The 12,231-nt window shown below is 42.3% G+C and overlaps 1 long non-coding RNA gene and 1 other non-coding gene across 2 annotated transcripts; both read right to left on the minus strand.

Moving 5' to 3' along the window:
* Positions 1-3,587: 3,587 nt before the first annotated feature.
* On the minus strand, positions 3,588-7,381 carry LOC140704962 (uncharacterized). The gene is made up of 2 exons (XR_013541166.1): positions 7,127-7,381; positions 3,588-3,657 (listed from the first exon to the last, which is right to left on the minus strand). It is a non-coding gene; the product is annotated as an uncharacterized LOC140704962 (long non-coding RNA).
* On the minus strand, positions 3,853-3,985 carry LOC140705303 (small nucleolar RNA SNORA47). The gene has a single exon (XR_012084731.2). It is a non-coding gene; the product is annotated as a small nucleolar RNA SNORA47 (small nucleolar RNA).
* Positions 7,382-12,231: the final 4,850 nt, after the last annotated feature.

Here is a 12,231-nt window from a genome sequence, read left to right on the forward strand (position 1 = left end):
ACTCACCAATTGCCAAACACCATCAATTCCTACTTCAACTTCTCCCTCTCTAGTCATATGCTTCAGACAATGGACAGCCTATAGCAGCGGTCTCCAAACTTTTCAGTATGAGAGCCACATATTTTACACATTTTGAGGGCTGAAGGAGGGAAGGGGGACCCAAGCAATCCCCTACCCCTGCTAGCTTTGCAAAGACAGCGGGGGTGGGGAATTGCTTAGATCAGGCTTTGCTCATCTTTCTATCCCCACTCCTGCTCGGGCATGAGAAGAGGAGGGAAGGGGGACTGAAGTGATCCCCACCCCTGCTATCTTTGCAAAGACAGCAGGGGTGGGGGATCATTTGGGTCCCCTTTCCCTCTTATGTCCAGGTTGGATAAAAAGACAAGGTGGGCTGGATGTGGCCCGCAGGCCGTAGTTCGGAGACCCATGTCCTATAGAGTTGCTGAAATTGCTATTAAAGTAGATTAAAGTTATGTATGACACTTCATGTGAATTCAAATATGATTCAGAAAATATTAAGATTTCAGACCATATCGGACCGTTGTCTAAAATCATTAATCATTATTTCAGTATTCAGTACTTTCCCTATAGTCAGCTATTCTAATGCAATTCAGTTAACAATTATTAGATTAGCTTACTCAAACAAGATCTCATGTATTTTGAGCAAAATTATATTGGTGATCACTTTAATCAGATAATGACTAGAATTCTGTTCGATACAGTACATATTTATTTTAAATATTCTTACCCCACCTTTCTCCTCAAAAGGACCCAATGTGGCTTATGACATTAAAAGGACAATATTTAAAAGCTAAGAACAAATATAAAAATATTTTAAAAATAATGAAAAAAGTATAATATCAAAATGGTAAATAAAATCAATACTAAAAACACATTTAAAAGCAACAAAGCACCACAGTCCAATTTGGAAAAGCCCTCTCATATGTAAGGTAAATTGTTAACTCATAATAAATTGCTAACTCGGAAGATGCTAGTTGCATTATATGTGTAGCCACCAACAAAACAATTGCACACTTTTGTCATGCAACTAGTTAACTTAGTAGCAGAAGTTAGCCACAGTGGGTCTGTAATTTTATTTGCATGTAGTGCACTCTAAAGTTGAAAGCAACTTACAGCAACCCTAATAGGACTTTCAAAGTAAGTGAAATATTTAAGGAATAGTTTTACCAGTTCCACACACATGCACCAGAGAATTTCAATGGCCAAGCAGTGATTTGAAACCAACAACACAATTTTTAAATTACGCATGTGAATCCAACAAGATTCCAGCCATAATTTCTGGAGCAACATTTTAGGTTGCACTGGCTGAAATCCAGTAGTAAATCACAACTAGAGGAGGCTCACTAAATCAGTGGGCCTTCCAGAAATTTATTTATTTATTTATTTTATATCCCGCCCATCTGGTCTAAAAGACCACTCTAGGCGGCTTCCAATATAGTAAAAACAGTGAAATAATATAAAAAACACACACAATTACATAAATCATATTGTAATAAACAGAATACAACAATAGAATAGAAAATACATAAGGAGAGAATAAAGAAAAGTCAGATATTAACTGGAGGGAAGGCCTGAATGTATAGCCATGTTTTTAATTGACTTTTAAAAGTGTCCAAAGTGGGGGCCGCGCGGATCTCAGGAGGGAGATTGTTCCAGAGGCGAGGAGCCACCGCCGAGAAGGCCCGGTTTCGTGTCCTTTCTTTCCGGGCCTCCCTTGTCGTTAGGCTCCTCAGCCTCACCTCCTGGCTCATGCAGGTGATCCGAGTAGATCTAGGTGGAAGCAGGCGTTCCATCAAGTATCGAGGTCCTAAACCGTTTAGGGCCTTATATGTAAGCATTAACACTTTAAAGTCAATGCGGAAACGGATGGGCAGCCAGTGCAGCATGGCCAGAGTAGGAGAGATATGTTGGCATTTTCTCACTCCTGTGAGGAGTCTGGCTGCCGCATTCTGCACCACCTGAAGTTTCCGCATCACCTTCAAAGGGAGCCCCACGTAGAGCGCGTTACAGTAGTCTAATCTAGAGATTACGAGCGCATGTACTAAGGTAGTGAGCGTCCCCGTGTCTAGGTAAGGTCGCAGCCGGGCAATCCGCCAGAGGTGGAAAAAGGCAGAGCGGACTACCGACGCCACCTGCGTTTCCATGGTGAGCGTCGGGTCCAGGTGTACTCCCAGGCTGCGGACCCCACTCTTTGCGGCCAGGGCCACCCCCCAAAACATGAGGGAGTTTCCCAAGCCACCATCCACAGGGCCACCCACCCTCAGAACTTCCGTCTTGTCTGGGTTCAGCCTTAGCCCGTTCTCCTGAATCAATTGCAGTACGGCCCCCAGGCAGCGCTGGAGGGACAGGACGGCATCACTTGCAGTTGGTGAAAAGGAGATGTAGAGCTGGGTGTCATCAGCATATTGATGACATGATGCTCCACACCCCCTGATGACCCCACCCAGCGGCCTCATATAGATGTTAAACAGCATTGGGGAGATGATCGACCCCTGTGGAACCCCACATTTGAGACTCCATGGGACCGAAATACTCTCCCCAAAGCTGCACTCTCTGGGGGCGGTCCTCCAAGAAGGAACGGAACCAGGCCAGAGCCAAGCCACCGATACCCAACTCAGAGAGCCTCACCAGGAGGATACCGTGGTCGACGGTATTGAAGGCTGCCAAGATGTCGAGGAGGACCAACAAAGATATTTTACCCCTGTCGGCCTCCCTCAACAAGTCATCGTACAGGGCGACCAATGCCGTCTCTGTACCATGGCACGGGCTGAAGCCCAACTGAAATGGATCCAGGGCATCTGTTTCATCCAGATGTGCCTGAAGCTGGTCAGCCACCACCCTCTCAACCACTTTGCTAATGAAAGAAACATTGGCGACGGGCCTATAATTGCCAATTTCATCCGCCGCCAAATTAGGTTTCTTTCTTACGGGCCTAATGAGTGTCTCCTTGAGGGCAGAGGGAAACCTGCCCTCAAGGAAAGACTTATTTATTATGGCAGTGGCCCATTCTGTTGTTATCGGCCTGGCTGCTTTGATTAGCCAGGCCGGGCAAGGGTCCAAGGAGGAGGTGGTGGCTTGACAGCGGTCAAGCACTCTGGCCATAGAATCAGGCGTGACAGGCTGAAAAGAGTCAAGGGTTACCGGGCAAGACGGAGCGCTGGACATCTCTGCTCGACTCATTGTGTTCAATGCACAACCCGAGACCTAGCTCACAGCTATCCAGCCAGCAGTTAATAAGTTATAAACTATGATTTGAATACTTTGTGTTAAATCAATATTGTAAGCATGGATGGAGTGAGAATGAAAGCACATGATTGAAATATTTATATTCTACACTTATCAGATAATCAGGATGTGTCAAAGTGGAAAAAATTAAATTGAGGTGAAGGATTTTTTAAATATATTTCTTAACTTTCAGTAGATCCTCTTGATCCCTATTTAACTTTTCTAGAAAGCAGAGAGGCAAAGTATACATATTGAAATTTTTAAAAATCCAGCACTTCGTAGAATTCTATATGTACATGGTGCGCTGGCAAAATGTCTCTACTGAAAAGGAGGTATGCAGCTTTTAGATGTTCGATTTTTATTATGGCAAGGCTCTCAAATGAATCCAACTTCACAGCTTTCCTGTCCAACCTACGAAAAGAAAAAAAAATTAAATTAATGTTTATGATTGACTAAATATTACTATTATTGTCTTCACATTTCTCTTGCCCTTCCTCCAGCGAGCTCAAGGTGGCATACATGGTTCTCCATGCTGAATCCTCACAAGAAGTCTAAATAGCTATGACTTCCTAAAAAATCTACTCCTTGGAACAATAGGTTTGGAAAAAGATGTATGCAAATAGCAGCAGTGTTCTTCCACAAGTAAAAGGAACATGATTTGCTTTTGCAACATTTTGATTTTGGAGGTTGTAACCAATAAATGCAGTATATGAAACTGCCTTATTTTCTCAGTCCTCCATAACTTGTCGACTGCCCAAGGAATAGCTTTAAAACTCCTTACACATACATCTGTATTCAAGTATTTGAAATCTCGGTGGCTATTTCTGACTGAAACATGAGGGAATCTAGTGTAGCAAAATCATAATTGTTACGCTTTTTCCTTTGTACCAGATACACCACAGTACATAGTACAATAATATATCACTTTTTTGCCAAATAAAAGACAACATGAAGAGCATTTGGGGCAGCTACCACCAAGTCTTCCATATTATAGCACATGTTGAAAGTCACATAGTAGTACATTTACATAAATGTGAAGTTGCCTGTTTGCACTTGTAAAGGACTGCTGTTTCAGATCTCCACCCCTCATTTTCTTAGGTTCAGTTTGGTTCTGCCAACTTCACTGTAGTTTGTTCTTTCCCCATTATAGCTCTGACATTCTCTGTTCCTTCAAGAATCACAGATATAACTGAGGGAGGGACACTTTCCTTATTTTAATCTACGAGGGACAGAAAGGTATCTGAAGAGTGAATGTATATTTAATATACATACTTTGAGTCTGTAGACACTGTTAGCTGCTACTCTCTAGTGAGTGCAATGCATGCTAGGTAGCTGGTTTTACCAATAAGGAGAGGCTTCAAGCACACTATACATTTTATGGCTTCCACTGAGTTCTATACCTACCTGTCTTGCATAGACTGAACTGTACCACACTGGACTGGTGTACTTGCCTGCAAAGTAGCATTAGGACATACAGTAGCTATAGTTCTTGTTTGTGACCGAAGGAGCCTCTCTGAAGAAGGCAAACATTTCAGACATCTTTTGGGCAACAGTAGCACCTGTTGGATGATTCTTCTATTCCAGAAACATCAACTTGAGGTGGTTTGAACACCGGTGAATGGGTCTGACTATTTTATATTGCCCAGAAACTAATGGTGATTTCCTCTGTCTGCTATTTTACCAAGAAAACATTTTCCTCATCCTCTGCCTCTCACAAAACTGTAAACGACAGTGCAAGAAGCCTTTAAAGGCCAAAGGAATATTCCCACAGGAAAGAAAGGTTCACGTCATTCAACTCAAAACATTGTTTAAAAAAAGTTTATTGCTGGTGGTCAGATCATTTGGGAAACACCAAACTGGCCCATCATCTGTTACTGAACATATTACTTCTACTACAATTGATTTCAAAAACTGGAAAAACCAGAGGTGCAAAGTCTTGAAAGTGCTTCGTAGGTTGTCAGATAAGGTTTTATAGGGCTTCAGCTGTACCTGACAAAGTAGACTCTGGCTTACAGAAAGGTATTGTACTGATAGTGAGTCTTTAAAGTAGCCTAGACATTCCACTCTTTTCCAAGAACCACACAGCAGAAGTGGAAAGGACTATCCATGCAGGTGGTGGTGGGAAATCAAAACTGAAAACGACATCCTCCTCTACTCTCACATAGCCATCCATCGTTTTGTATGCAGGAGGCCCCAGTTTCAATCTGTTGTCTTCGTATAGGGTTGTTGTTGGTGGGGAAACCCAGCCTGAATTCCAACTCCACAGAGCAGCTTTCCAGTCACTATAAATACTGGAGTATAGAAGGACTAATCTGTTTCACTGTAACAGCTTTCTGATCCTAAGACTAACGGTTTTATTGCAGCAGGTGAACACCAAGAACACTCTGAAAATTGGCTTCTACATGTAAAGTTCAAGATGCTTTGCTGCTTTAAACCAAAGTCCAGAAAGAGTTCAGATGTACCATAATGAATGCACAGTGATCTTTCATCATCATGTCCCATCAGAGTCAGTGCCGAGATATGCTGACCTGTTTCAGGATTTTTTAGGTACAGTACTCAGAAGCGGTTTACCATTCCCTTCTTCCCCGAGTGCCCTGGGACTGTGCAGTTTGCCCAAGGCCACACAGGCTGGCTCTTTTGGGATGCACAGTTGAGGAACTGAACTTCCAATTTCTGGCTCCGCAACCCGAGACCTAGCTCACAGCTATCCAGCCAGCAGTTAATAAGTTATGAATAAGTTAGTAACTCTTAACTGAGAGTCTGAATTATATTAACGGCATTATTAAGTTTATACCAGGGCGCTGACTACGAGTGTCACTAGGGCAGGTCATTCATTTTGTCTTTCCACTCTAAACAAGAACCTGTAGATACTTTTCTGTACCATTCTACCAAATTCTAAAATAATCAGCAGATCACCAAATTATTTTTAAAGAAAGAAGACTTGGGATCAATTTGAGAGTCCTGAGACCACAAAGAGAGCTGTGGCCAATAGTTACTCCATCTTATAGTGCAGATGTAGCCAGACAAGGTGATAAAAAAAATAATTAAATAAAGAGTCCAGCTTCGGAATCCAGGTGGTGAAACTACACAGTGAATGGTTCTTTAAAGGTGGCAATAGGCCATAAGAGGGCTCCTCCAGACTCTTCTTCTGATGCCCCTCAGCAGGAAGTACAGTACTGTTTCTTAACCCATTCCACCATGGGTGGAATGGGTTTCTATAAAGCCAGTGTTACGTTGGGCTCAGTAGGGCTCCTTCTTCCCTCAGAATCCACTAACGTGAGAATACTGAACCAAGGGGAGAGCGGTCACCACACAGGGGCTCCCGCCTGTGGCTTCAGCCTTCCACAATCGCGATTCAAACGTGGCACGGACTCCTCGTCTTCCGGGGTGTGTGTGGACGACGCAGGGAGGAGATAAAGCACCGCTCCACCGTTGGGAGAACAACGGGAGTACCGACGCCCCAAGCTACGCTTTGCTCACAGTATTTCCAGCAAATTGAGTAAAGAGACCGAAGACTGAAGGGGCCCGAGTGGCTGGGTATTTCCTATACTAGTTACCCATTTTGCGCGGGAAGTAAACCTGTAGTGCTGGATCGTTGCCTTATATAAAACGAGATTTGGTTTCGATCTGCAAAATTCGAAAGAAAGCTTTGTTGGAGCACCTTGGGAGTAAATCCCACTGAACTCCACGTCCGAGTGGCGCAAAGCAGCGGAGGGGGGGTAAGAAAAAGCTAGGCTCGGAGCACCTCATCAGGGCCCCCCTTTTCAGATTCACCGCTTAGATAAAAAGACCGCACCAGTTCTGGTTCTGCCTCCGGTTTGCAGAATCTCCCGAGTCTTGGGGTCCCTTTCATACTTTGCCTGCCTTTCAAATGACTTACCCTTTGCCTGGCACGTTTCCAAAAACAAAATGGGCTCCTTGTCCCTGTCGATTCATTTTCCTGCTTCTGGGCATTTATAAACTATTATCAATTAAGAAAAAAGCGGGGCAGGGTGAGATTTGACACGAAGCTTCCAACTTCCCCTAATATCACCAAGAGCCATTTTGTTCTGCTCAAAAGCTACGGCTCATCACGTGCTTTTTCTTAAAGAAGCCCTGATCAATGGTGCTCCCTCTCCTGTTCTTCCCGGAAAAATAGTAAATCGCAGCGGTAAGTATTTTGAGAACCGCTAACGGATTCTTGTCTGCGGAAACAACAACACTCTCCTTGTTTTTCTGCAGTTGGCTGGAAAAGCAATTGAGCTCTCGTTTGCAGCAGCAAGAAGTTGCAAATATCAGTATTTATAAAACAGAATTATTTAACTGCTCTCCTTCTAGTTCATAAAACTTGTTAATGCTATATACACATGTTCTGTTGATTTGAACGGATCTGCTTTTGTTGGCATTAACAATGGGCTGAGCCCAAAATTCACAAGGTAGCGGTGGAATTGGATGTCACAGGTAAAGAGCATATGCTCACAATAAAACAGGTGCTGTATTCTGCAATTTATGCAACCACATTTCTTAGGCTTTATGGTTTGCACGAAATGCATGATGTTTTAAAGCTGTAGTTTTGTACCCACATATCTGGTAGCAAGTATCATTAAACTCAGTGGAATTTACTTCCAACCACATGCCTATAGGATTGTGCTGCAGATATCATTGGTTGGGCCCTTAGGTTTGAAAAACAGATTTTATTTCAGCAAAGTCTTGTAATCTGGAGAAGGTTTCAGCCACAAAGTTACTGCACCCATCAACTGATGATCATGCAGTCATGGAAACGGCATTTTCTGTTTTAGACACACAAGCATATTAACGTATTTGCTTTATTCCATGTTTCAGAAGAACCTGTCCTCAAACGTTAAGAAACCACAAATACATTCTCCTTTCACTTTTCCAGCAATTCCTTTGCATTCATTACTGGTAATTACCTGAAGAAGAACATTCTATTTCGTTGTTAACTTGTCAACTACTTCCGTTTTTAAAGCTAGAAAATGTTAAAGTTAACTGTGAGTCTGGTTGGCATAATTTAAAAGTCACTTTAAGACTTAACACAGAGCAAGGGACAGAAGAGAAGTTAGGTGACTGTGACTCTGTGGTCAAATACTTCAGGATTTGCTCTGGTTATAAAACAGATGAATTCAGAGTGTTTTTCACATGACACAAAGATCAATTCAAATCAGTCTGGCCTTTTTTGCTCTACCAAAGGGAGTTCCTACTTTTTTCAAACCAGAACAGTTCAGACAGATTTTTCCCCATTCTTTCTGCATCATGAGTATCTTCTTAGAGTAGAGGACTGAAACATAGGGAGAATACAAACAATATGGACATACAGAATGCTTGTTTACGTCATGAATCTACATGCTCCACTTTCCTTCTGAGGTGATTATGCAGAAAATGGAAAAATGCTTGTGCTGGAATTGGTAGTCCAAAAAAGTAACATTTATAAGCTCTGTCAGTATGAGATGGATTCATACTGAAAGCTCAGGATAGTTCTGTGAAATTATCAAGGAAAATATTCAGCCCAAATGTAGATTTTGGTAAATTTCACCAACTGCATCAGTCATGGGAGTCAGACATTGCCCTGAAATGATGGGACATAGTCCTTTTCATTACCTGTAAAAAAGGAAACATAGTGAATCTACACTTCATGTTACTGTTATGTGCCATCAAGTTGAAACCAACCTTAGGGGGGCTTCCTTGGTAAATGAGGCATTTAAGGAATGGTTTAACCAATTCTACACACACACACACCTGTGAGAATCATGGCTGAGCAGGGAATCAAACCCAGGTCTCCTGAGTCCTAGTCCATCACTCTGTCCATTACACCACACTGGGTACTAGAAGGCAAATGCTAAAATAATGTTCAGTACATTCTTCTTTCTTGAGTACATTTTATACCCACTTACCTAGAAGCAAATGCCACTGAACTCAGTTGGACTGATTTCTAAGTAGACATGTACATAATTTCACTGTAACTATGTTCATACTCAATTGCTATTAGATGTAATCACTACAAACATTATGAACTAAAAACTGGTTTCTAGACTTAATCATTCTAAATGTGATTAAACTAAAGCTGATTTCTGTGCGTATTTCTTCTGAAGGTATTTACTAAGGCCTTTCCAAATGGAGCAGAGCAGAGCTCAGCAGGATTTCCTTTAAAAAGCTGTCTGGTTCTTACCTTGAAGAAAACCCCTTGTTTTTAAGAAACCTTTAAGAAATTTTTCAAGTAGTTACTAAGAACCTCACTTCTATGTTGCCATTTCTCTTCTGAAGCTTTCTTTGTTTGTTTGAATGAATGCTGACTGAAAGTATCCCGCCAGAAAGTTATCACCAGACATCAGTGTCAAATGGGAAGTGCTACAGCGTTACACTCCATCCCAGAACAAAGCAATACTAAAACAACAATAACAGTGACAGACATACCCTGTAGTTTCAAGGAGGGATGAAAAGGTACCAAAAATGTCACTGTTCAGGAAGGGCAACCCATACTCAAGATACTCTGTAGTGCAGGGGTGTCCAACCTTTCACCTTCCCTGGGCCACATTAGAAGATGAAAATTTGGTTTGGGCCGCATGGGGGGGGGACCCTAGCCTTCCTCCGCAGCCCCGCAGCTGCGATCTTAGACAGCAGAGGCTGCCAGCTTCGAATCTGGCGGCTTTATGGGGCCGGGAGGGGGTCTGCCTACTGACGGGGACGGTGCAATGCAGTCACGCATCCCCCCTGTCCCCTCCCCTCCCACTGCTTCCTTCCCTCTCTCCCCCTCTACTGTTGTGACATGCCCTGGCCACATTCTGGCCGCAAGCGCCAGCAGTGTAACTTGAAACTTTGGAATTTCTTTAAAAATAAAAAATTGCACTGGGCCGCATTACGAGCTGACTTGGGCCGCATGCGGCCCTCGGGCCGCAGGTTCGACAAGCGTGCTGTAGTGGGTTTGGATTAGGCAGAAACTTCTTGTGCCCGCACCACTGACCTTGAGCTGGCTTATATCAGATCTGCCGGCACAACTGGATTTGACAATACAGCTCTTGTGCTGGCTATGATCTGCTGGCAGATGGGCAAAAAGAAGGTTGGAGGGGAGAAGGAGCTGGGCTGGCAGTAAATTATGCCAGATCCAAATCTCTTTCAGCTGTCTCACAAGCCACTGCACTTCCAAAAAGTGAGGGTAGGATCAGGCTAGTCCTAAATAATCTCCAGCATCCCTAGACTGGGTGGGGTTTGGATTCAGAACCACCTTGTCTGGGTTAGTGTCTGCTCAGCCAGCCTTCAGCCATTTTGGCCCATTAGGATCGCACCTTGAGTGAGCTGAGGTGGGTGATGGTAATAATGCAGATTATGATAGTGCTGAACTAGGTCATTAAAGAGAACAGATGTTTTGAATATGGATTTTGCAACACAGATATTTCTTCTGAATCAGCATAGTTTCCTTCGTTTTCTTCTGTTTCCTGAATAAAATAATTTTGCTTCATTATGTCCAGCATAAGAGAATCTCACTTTGTATGGAAGGTTTGTACTGCATTTCTTTCACCCTTGTAGAAAAGCTTCGTCAAAAATGGGCAAGGGTTTCTATCTTTGTAGGCTAACTCATACATATCAAGGTGTGCTGAGCATTCTTTGCTTTTGATTGACATCATGAAGTAGTAGCCCAAAGCAGGATGTTTAAATGAATTCAATTTTTTCCTCCACTTTCCCCATTGTTTTTTAATCCCACTTCCATCGCTGATGCAGCCAAATAGTTGAGAGAACTCACACAGATTCCTCAGCATTTTATAATTACATACATTAGTCCAACTTCAGCAACTTCCATACTGTGTAGTACTTGCGTCCAGATTGATTCAGGTTCCCTATTTTCCACCACACTTTGGTGCATTCTGTGAAACTAAAGACAACTTGCTATGAAATTGAATTTTTTAAAAAGCTGGTTCTTTTCTAATTTAGCTTCTCTGATCATGTTTTCCAATTCCTTTCCAATTTCACATCTCTCCATGCTCTTGATTTTCACTTTTCCCCCTACTGAGCACTGCTAACTGCTGCATGTCAGTACGTTTCTCCCGGATAAACAGCAAGAATTGTAAACATATCTGTCGTTGCCTGTATCTGCATTGTTAAATTAACTTCAGGCACCCTAAGCAGAAAAAGAAAGGCTTCCTAGTAGTTTATTTTATTGACATGAGCCTAACTCAAATGTAGATCACAGAAATGTACATCCGAGCTCAAGGAAGCAAGTCACTTGTTTGCAGTTCTATATGCCATGGTTATACTGGTGCAACATCCCTCTTTCTCACATTTAACATGGAATGTATAAAAAGCACAATCAGAAAACGACTACTCAGATGAGTTGCACATGCATTTCCCAGGACCACAAAAATACACACCTTCAGATTTAACATATAAGCAGTAGGCACATAGAAGTGTATAGAGATGCATGTGATTGCACCCATTGGTATAATGATAAATTTCAGTACCTCTTCAAGTGCAAATGCTCATCATGAGAGACTGCATGGCAACAACCCAAGGAGGGACCAAAACTATCAACAGTGCAGTTTTAGCCATTTTCATCTCCAATAACAACAATTTTTGCATATTTTAGGACCTGGATATAGTCAAGCATGTTCTTCTGTTTCGCAGTCCATATGCTGGTATTTGCAGACTGAATGGAGATAAGTGCAAAGAAAGAGATTAGAGAACAATATTTTGCTAACATAGTATGACACTATGTATTACACAAAACACAGATGTAATTTCCAGATGTGTAAGGTTCAAACTACACAAAACGCTCATCTCATAATTAGAAACTGGTAGTACTGTATGTGAGTTCTCCAGCAACTGACAACTCCTCAATACTTTGAGACTAAACAATCAGACTTTTGAATGAAGCCCATGTTTACCTTCTGACAGCCAATCACAAAAGAAGAACCAGTTATGGTCTCATGGAATCAGCTCAAAAGCACATAAGATGTCAGGGTAAATTTGCAAAATACAGAGGAAAACCTAGCAGATTTA

This window comes from Pogona vitticeps, chromosome 2 (assembly GCF_051106095.1).
Source record: "Pogona vitticeps strain Pit_001003342236 chromosome 2, PviZW2.1, whole genome shotgun sequence".
In the NCBI taxonomy this organism is placed as follows: domain Eukaryota; kingdom Metazoa; phylum Chordata; class Lepidosauria; order Squamata; family Agamidae; genus Pogona; species Pogona vitticeps.